Source organism: Astatotilapia calliptera, chromosome 17 (assembly GCF_900246225.1).
Source record: "Astatotilapia calliptera chromosome 17, fAstCal1.2, whole genome shotgun sequence".
Taxonomy (NCBI): domain Eukaryota; kingdom Metazoa; phylum Chordata; class Actinopteri; order Cichliformes; family Cichlidae; genus Astatotilapia; species Astatotilapia calliptera.
In genome coordinates this window covers 311,787-320,402 of record NC_039318.1, presented here as the reverse complement: position 1 = coordinate 320,402, position 8,616 = coordinate 311,787, and positions in this window count along the sequence as shown.

Below are 8,616 nucleotides of genomic sequence, written 5' to 3'. Positions count from 1 at the left end.
GAGCCCCAGATGAGGGCTCACTCAGCAGCCGCGGAGCAGAAGCCAGGGGGAGTTGCAGTGACGCGCCCGTGAGCTCCGCCGGCCGCCAGCTGTGCCAGAGTGACCGAGCCCCAGGCCCAGAGGCTGAGGGCACCCCACCCCCCGAAGGGCCCCAAGCGAGCCCCAGGCTCCAGGCCCCGAAAAGCAGCCACCAGGAGTGAGCCGGTGCGTATCTGGACGCCCACCCCCGGACACCAAGAACCACCAATGCACCGATGACCGATGTCTGAGGGCGTCTGCCACTGGCAGGGGAAGTGGTGGGGGGAGATAGGCCTCCATACCTTAGAGGGCCTGAGATGTCCCCAGAGAGGTGGCGTCTGATACCCGACGCCAGGGGTGAGGTTGTACACCCTGATGGTACTTTGGACTCCGTGTATCGTGCCCACCCCCAAGATCCTATATGTATGTGTTATGAGAGTGTGAGTAATGTGAATGTCTAAGTTGTGAGATAAAATTGAGGCACAGGCAGCCAGAAGGGGACAGGGGGGGATGCCTCCCCTACACCCTGGTGACACACCTTTACCCCAAGGCCCTGCATGTGTGGGTGATTGTGGTGGAGCGGGTAGAGGGAGGCAGCTGGAGATGGGGAGGGAAGGAAGGGAGGGGCTCTTAACTTTAGCTACGAACCAGATGTCGTGTAGTTGATAAGTCGGTGGGAGAGGGCTCTGTGCCGCCTGTCATCTGGGACAAAGCTACGAAGCTGGTCTGCATCACTCACGGACCCGATAAGGTTTTGTTTTTTGTTTTCTGTTTTATATCGCTGCCTTGCAGCAAACTAAGGTTTTCTTTCTTTCTTTCTTTCTTTCTTTCTTTCTTTCTTTCTTTCTTTCCCATTTCAAGTTTATAAAAATGTTTTCTCTGTTCAGGGGTTTTGGCTGGTGGCAATTTCTGGGGTTAGTCAGTTGGGAAGGGAGAATGATCACTCCAAAATGCAGGAGCACTGGTTCCAAATTACTGCAAATTTTCTCGCAAAATGACAGGAAAATTTATTAGAATAATAACATGACGTAAAATATGGTCTTATTTAAAAACAACACAAGCGGACGTAGTATTTCTACAGGAGACACATTTAAAGCAAGGTGAAGTCAAAATTAAAAACTGGGTGGGCAGGTCACATTTTCTACAGCTCCTTCTCAAGTGCAAGTCCTTCTCAATGGGGTTATCATCCTCATCAGAAGAAATATTAACTTTGTACTGGTAAAGGAATTTAAAGATGCAGAGGGAAGAATAATATGTGTTCAGGCACGGATTGAAGGTGTGATGATGATTGTTTGCAATATCTAGCATATGCTTCTATAAAGAAGAAAGAAAGTTTCTTGATGAAATCAGGGAAATCACTGGGTAACGATGGCCTAACAGCTGAGTATTAAAAAACATTTATTGACATTCTTGCTCTGGTCCTACAAAAAGTGTATAAAGCTTATGAAAATGGGCAGATCTCAGCTACATTTAATTGTTGGAGGTTTCTTTGTTTGTTTTTTGTTGCTTGTTTTTTTGTTTTTCTCCCTCTTATACAGGTTTAATTATATGTTGCAAAATCAATAAAAAGCTTAAATGTCAAAAAAAGAGAGAAAGAATAAAGGTGGTCAAACAAAATGTTGATTTTCAAGCTTATTAGAATGATACAAAGTCTTCTTTTGTCTTCTGTACCATATTATGCTTTCACATTTCAAAAATAACTGCACCTAGTTTGAGGAGAGGCTTTAGACTTTTGCACAGTACTGTATACGATTAGTAATTAGTAATTCATAAACCATAATGTCACCAGTTTGAGTAAAAGCATACTTGTGCTCTCAGACACTTTGTGTAGCTGCGCAGTTACTTTAAAACAACACCAATTCTGAGGATGCTTGCAACATCTACCAATCTACCAATTCACACCCATTGGTTACTTAGGCTTTAATTTTGATTTCAAAAGGTATGTACTGCATGCTTTGAAGCTCAGAGCCTGCAACTAGCTGCACTGCTATGTGTTTGTCCTTTATGCATGATGCATGGCTAATACCCAAACTGCAGGTTTCAGTTTGTTCAGGCACTAATGCTCGTTTTTGCTACCTCTTCTGCTGAAGGTGTTAAGTTGTCACCCACTCACATATTTCAAATATCAGTCAACCAATGAATATAGTCGCTTAATCCCCTGTGACTTCATGTTAGAAATTAGAAGAGCTACAGCCATCTGTTTTGGTTACAGACTGAAGGGCAGTGAAGGACATGCATCCTCAAGGAAAGTCAGTGTTGAATTGCACAGCGACCTGTACACATACACATTAGGTTGAGCATTTGTAGCCAGTGACACACTGAGTAAATCTACCAGACCACCCAATTATGCAGCCCCTGTAGGGTTGGTATCGGTCATAGGATAGGTCATTGACAAACAGATGGGTCAAGACTTTATTTAAATGTGTAATGTATGCATGTGTTGGTGTTTTTCTCTATCTGTTGTGTAGGGTCATGCAAACAGCATTCAAGCATGGCAGTGCTTTGTTGTTTTCAAAGTCAAATTGGGTGTCCCCCATTCTGTAGTTCATAAATCCTCACTTATCCATCCAGTTAATGTGTCCACATGGATGATGTTTTACAAATGACAAATTTGATTTCCAATCCTCACCACAAGTTATATCCCTTGTTTAATTGTCCGAATTAAAACCAGCTTCACCTCTAACAGACCAATCAGGCAAAGAAATTACTTCCATTAGCCCATTTTCACCTGCTTAGACAGTCAGGATTCATTAAGGTTGTCAGTTTTTTAATCCACATGTAATTAAGCACTGAGGACCTCCAAGGTCCTACTGTACAAAGATAATATTGCCTGTCCAGTTATCAACCAGTGAGCATGACCCTATATTTTGGCTCAATTCAAGGAACAGTCCAACTGGGTCACCTAAATTGAAGTTTCTCTTTCCGTAAGCAAAGTTACATTAGATCAATCTCCTTTTAAATAAAAAATAATTTTAAAAAAACAATTCCCCCCTCGCCCCTGCAGGCGGTTTATCCTTCAAGCTCGGGTCCTCTACCAGAGGCCTGGGAGCTTGAGGGTCCTGCGCAGTATCTTAGCTGTTCCCAGGACTGCGCTCTTCTGGACAGAGATCTCCAATGTTATTCCCAGGATCTGCTGGAGCCACTCGCCTAGCTTGGGAGTCACCGCACCTAGTGCTCCGATTACCACGGGGACCACCGTCACCTTCACCCTCCACATCCTCCCGAGCTCTTCTCTGAGCCCTTGGTATTTCTCCAGCTCCTCGTGTTCCTTCCTTCTGATGTTGCTGTCATTCAGTATCACTACATCGATCACTACAGCCATCTTCTTCTGTTTGTCTACCACCACTATGTCCGGTTGGTTAGCCACCACCATTTTGTCCGTCTGTATCTGGAAGTCCCACAGGATCTTAGCTCGGTCATTCTCCACCACCCTTGGGGGCGTCTCCCATTTTGACCTCGGGACTTCCAGGTTATACTCGGCACAGATGTTCCTGTACACTATGCCGGCCACTTGGTTATGGCGTTCCATGTATGCCCTGCCTGCTAGCATCTTGCACCCTGCTGTTATGTGCTGGATTGTCTCTGGGGCATCTTTACACAGCCTGCACCTGGGGTCTTGCCTGGTGTGATAGACCCCAGCCTCTATGGATCTTGTACTCAGAGCTTGTTCTTGTGCTGCCATGATTAGTGCCTCTGTGCTGTCTTTCAGTCCAGCTTTGTCCAGCCACTGGTAGGATTTCTGGATATCAGCCACCTCCTCTATCTGCCGGTGGTACATACCGTGCAGGGGCCTGTCCTTCCATGATGGTTCCTCGTCTCCCTCCTCTTTCTTGGGTTTCTGCTGCCTGAGGTATTCACTGAGCACTCGGTCAGTTGGGGCCATCTTCGTGATGTATTCGTGGATGTTCCTTGTCTCATCCTGGACTGTTGTGCTGACGCTCACCAGTCCCCGGCCTCCTTCCTTCCACTTAGCATACAGCCTCAGGGTGCTGGACTTGGGGTGAAACCCTCCATGCATGGTCAGGAGCTTTCTTGTGTGGATGTCAGTGGCTTCTATCTCCTCCTTTGGCCAGCTTATTATCCCAGCAGGGTACCTGATCACGGGCAGGGTGTAGATAGCCTGGATCTTGTTCTTACTGTTCAGCTGACTCCTCAGGACTTGCCTGACCCTCTGGAGGTACTTGGTGGTTGCAGCTTTTCTAGCGGCCTCTTCATGGTTCCCATTCACCTGCGGAATCCCCAGGTACTTGTAACTGTCCTCTATGTCTGCAATGTTGCCTTCTGGTAGTTCAATCCCCTCAGTTCTGACTACCTTCCCTCTCTTTGTTATCATCATTCTGATTGCTGTTTATCCTAGTGGTTCTGCTCGTCAAGTATTAATTTTGACTCTCTGAGAAGGCTCTCATTCCAGGTCATCGTAAATGGCCTGCATTTGTATAGCGCTTTTCTAGTCCCTAAGGACCCCAAAGCGCTTCACACTACATTCAGTCATCCACCCATTCACACACACACATTCACACACTGGTGATGGCAGTTACATTGTAGCCACAGCCACCCTGGGGCGCACTGACAGAGGCGAGGCTGCCGGACACTGGCGCCACCGGGCCCTCTGACCACCACCAGTGGTCAGACTGGACTCTCCACCAATTGCTCTCGGAACAAGAAATAGTTTGGATAACTGGAAATGGAATTAATCCACCAGGTTCTTAGCTCCTCAGATCCCAGGGGTGTACCATTTGGACCTGTGCTAATGCTGAAATGTAGAACTTATCACAATGCAAGGAAATGTGTCACTAACTCATGACTGACACATGGAGCCCTGGCAACCCTGTCATATACTCCTGATTAAACCACCAAGAAATTCTGGATTGTAACCAATTACTACAATTACTGAGAGTAATAGAGAATGTATTCTTAGGCCATTGTAGTGGTGCATGGGCTGTGGTGCAGCAGCAGGGAAGACGGACACCGTGGCACCGCAATCATGCCTCGACAGCTTAAAATCTGTGTAGGGTCTCGTGTTTGCAGTTTTTGGTGTGTATGTTCAGCTGGCGACTGGAAAGTCGCAGTCACGTGTAACAGCAACCGCTAATAAAGTGTGTTAGATGCAGAAAAGCATGAACATGTGGACTGGGCTGTCCATTAGGGTGCCTGGGTTGTTGACCCAGAGTTTTTTTTTTTGTTTTACATTATTATTGAACTTTGATTTTGACATTAGTTATCATTTCTAGTCTTTTGGTTTCTTTGTTAGAGTCCTTGGTCTTCTGGTTTCTGTCTCTGTGTTCCATGGTTGCTCTGTCTCCCCTGTCAACTGTATCCCCTTGACAAGCCCGCCTGTCTGTGTTATGTTTCCTGTTTTACTTTGAAAGTCCGTGTCTCGTCTTAATGTATCTGGTTTTGCTTCTCTTTTCTTGTTAGTCGTTAGTTGTTTTGAATTTGAATTTGAATTTTTTTGAATTTGAATTTGAATTTAGTCCTGATTTGTCCCAGGTGTTTTTCCCTCCTGTTTCCCATTCCCTGATTGCTCCCTCTCTGTATTTAAGCCCTGTGTTTTCTTTGGTCTGTGTTTTGAGCTCCCTAATCCTGTACTGTGTGTTCCATCTGCCGAGCCTGTTTAGGTTATTTGTAGTTTCAGTTTAGTTAGTTTTCATGTTCTGTCACGGCTGGCGGAGTGAGCCGTGTGGTGTGGAGGAAAAGGAGGACCCAAGATGCAGCAAACTGATGATACGAGTGACGTTTATTTACACGGTGGCAGTGGCAAAAACAGGCAATGAAGCATGAGTAATGACAAACCTAAACTGGGAGAAACTAAAGAGCAAACCTAAAATCTACAAAACGGAGAGCGGAGCAGAGAGACGCAGACTAAGGAACAGGATACCAAGAAACACAGACGAGCCGACAACGAACACAGACCGACACCCACTATATATACACACACACACACAAGGTAATCGGGTAATCGCACACAGGAGGGAAGAACAGCTGATCTGAATACACATGATGACTGGAGCACACAAGCTGAACACAATGACAACAGACACAGACCTTCAGAATAGAACAGGAAATCTAGGACACGAGCCTTCAAAGTAAAGCAGGGAACACAGACTGATTTACAACACAACACGGGAACAGGAACAGAGCACCAAGGACAGACACAGGTAGGGCTGACAATACACCAAACTTCAGGTTAACCCCTAAACTAATACAAATCAGAATAAACACAAAACGCTGGGTCAACGACCCAGGACCATGACAGTACCCACCCTCCAAGGGCCGGCTCCAGACAGCCCAAAACAAAAACAAACGACCAACCCAGGGCGGGCGGCGGGGGCCCAGGACGGAGAGACCAACACCGAACAGAACAAGCTCCAGCGAACCGAGGGAACTGACCAAAACAAAAACACACATGCTGGAGCACAAGAACAACAACACAGTTCAGGAGGCCGGCCCAGAGGCTGACAGCTCAGAAGTCCAGGACAGTTCATCTTCTGAGGCCGGCCACGTCGGCGACACAGCTCCGAAAGCCGACCGAGCGGAAGGCAGCGGTGGCGGAGCGGAGGCAGTTCAGGCGGCTGACCGTGCGGACAGCAACGGCGGCGACGAGGAAACCGTTCAGGCGGCCGACCGTGCGGACAGCAACGGCGGCGACGAGGAAACCGTTCAGGCGGCCGACTGTGCGGACAGCAACGGCGGCGATGACACAAGTCTGGAGGCCGACCGCGCGGAAGGCAGCGGCGGCGTCTAGGAGGTCGTCCATGTTGACAATGACGCTCCACCAGCGGCCTGGCAGATGACCGCCGATGTCGAGGCGGCAGTTCAGGACCCGAAGGTGGCGTGGCCTTCGCAGCACCAGACGAGACCGAAGCAGAGGCTGGACCAGGCGCGGCTGAAGCAGAGGCTGGACCAGGCGAAGCTGAAGCTGAAGCGGAGGCTGGACCAGGCGAAGCTGAAGCTGAAGCCAGACCAGACGAAGCTGAAGCGGAAGCCGGACCAGGCGAAGCTGAAGCCGATGAGGAGACTGGACCAGGCGAGGCAGATGATGATGCTGAAGCCGGGCCAGACCAGGCGAAGCTGAAGCGGAAGCCGGACCAGGTGAAGCTGAAGCCGATGAGGAGACTGGACCAGGCGAGGCAGACGATGATGCTGCAGCCGGGCCAGGCGAGGCAGATGATGATGCTGCAGCAGGGGGCTGGACGGGCTCCTTGGGCCCTCCAGCTGACGAGTCTTGGGGCTGGACGGGCTCCTCGGGCCCCCCAGCAGGCGAAGCAGGAGGCTGGACGGGCTCCTCGGGCCCCCCAGCGAAAACAGTCTCTGGACCAGTGGGCACCGGGGCCCCTGGAACACACAGGTCAGAACCAGTAGGCGCACGGGCCTCCGGCAGGCACAGTTCAGAGCCAGCAGGCGCACGGGCCTCCGGCAGGCACAGTTCAGAGCCAGCAGGCGCACGGGCCTCCGGCAGGCACAGTCCAGAGCCAGCAGGCGCACGGGCCTCCGGCAGGCACAGTTCAGAACCAGCAGGCGCACGGGCCTCTGGCAGGAACAGATCAGAACCAGTAGGCACACGGGCCTCTGGCAGGAACAGGTCGGAACCAGCAGGCGCACGGGCCTCTGGCAAACACAAAGCAGACTGCAGCTGCACAGAGCAGTGACTCAGCTCAGGCAGCGACAGCGACAGCTGGCTTCTTAACCTCCAGGGGTCCAGAGTGAATGGGTGGATGACTGAATGTAGTGTAAAGCGCTTTGGGGTCCTATGGACTAGAAAAGTGCTATACAAATGCAGGCCATTTACCATTTACCATTTCCCCCTCATGCTCGAGCCATAGGTTGACCAACCTGGAAACAGAGTCAATTAGTTCCTCCCGGAGCTCCTCGGGAGGTGCGGATGCCGCTGGGTCCATGCCTGGTTGGCTCGTACTGTCACGGCTGGCGGAGTGAGCCGTGTGGTGTGGAGGAAAAGGAGGACCCAAGATGCAGCAAACTGATGATACGAGTGACGTTTATTTACACGGTGGCAGTGGCAAAAACAGGCAATGAAGCATGAGTAATGACAAACCTAAACTGGGAGAAACTAAAGAGCAAACCTAAAATCTACAAAACGGAGAGCGGAGCAGAGAGACGCAGACTAAGGAACAGGATACCAAGAAACACAGACGAGCCGACAACGAACACAGACCGACACCCACTATATATACACACACACACACAAGGTAATCGGGTAATCGCACACAGGAGGGAAGAACAGCTGATCTGAATACACATGATGACTGGAGGACACAATCAGAATCAGAATCAGAATCAGAATGGGTTTATTGCCAGATGTTGAGGTTTACAACATTAGGAAATTGCTGCGGTGCTTCAGTGCAGACAATAAGAATTAAAGTGCTATGTAGAAAGAAAGATATGTGCATGAGATATACATGAGATATATACATGAGAATAAGAATTATGAGTGCTACGTAGAAAGCTGAACACAATGACAACAGACACAGACCTTCAGAATAGAACAGGAAATCTAGGACACGAGCCTTCAAAGTAAAGCAGGGAACACAGACTGATTTACAACACAACACGGGAACAGGAACAGAGCACCAAGGACAG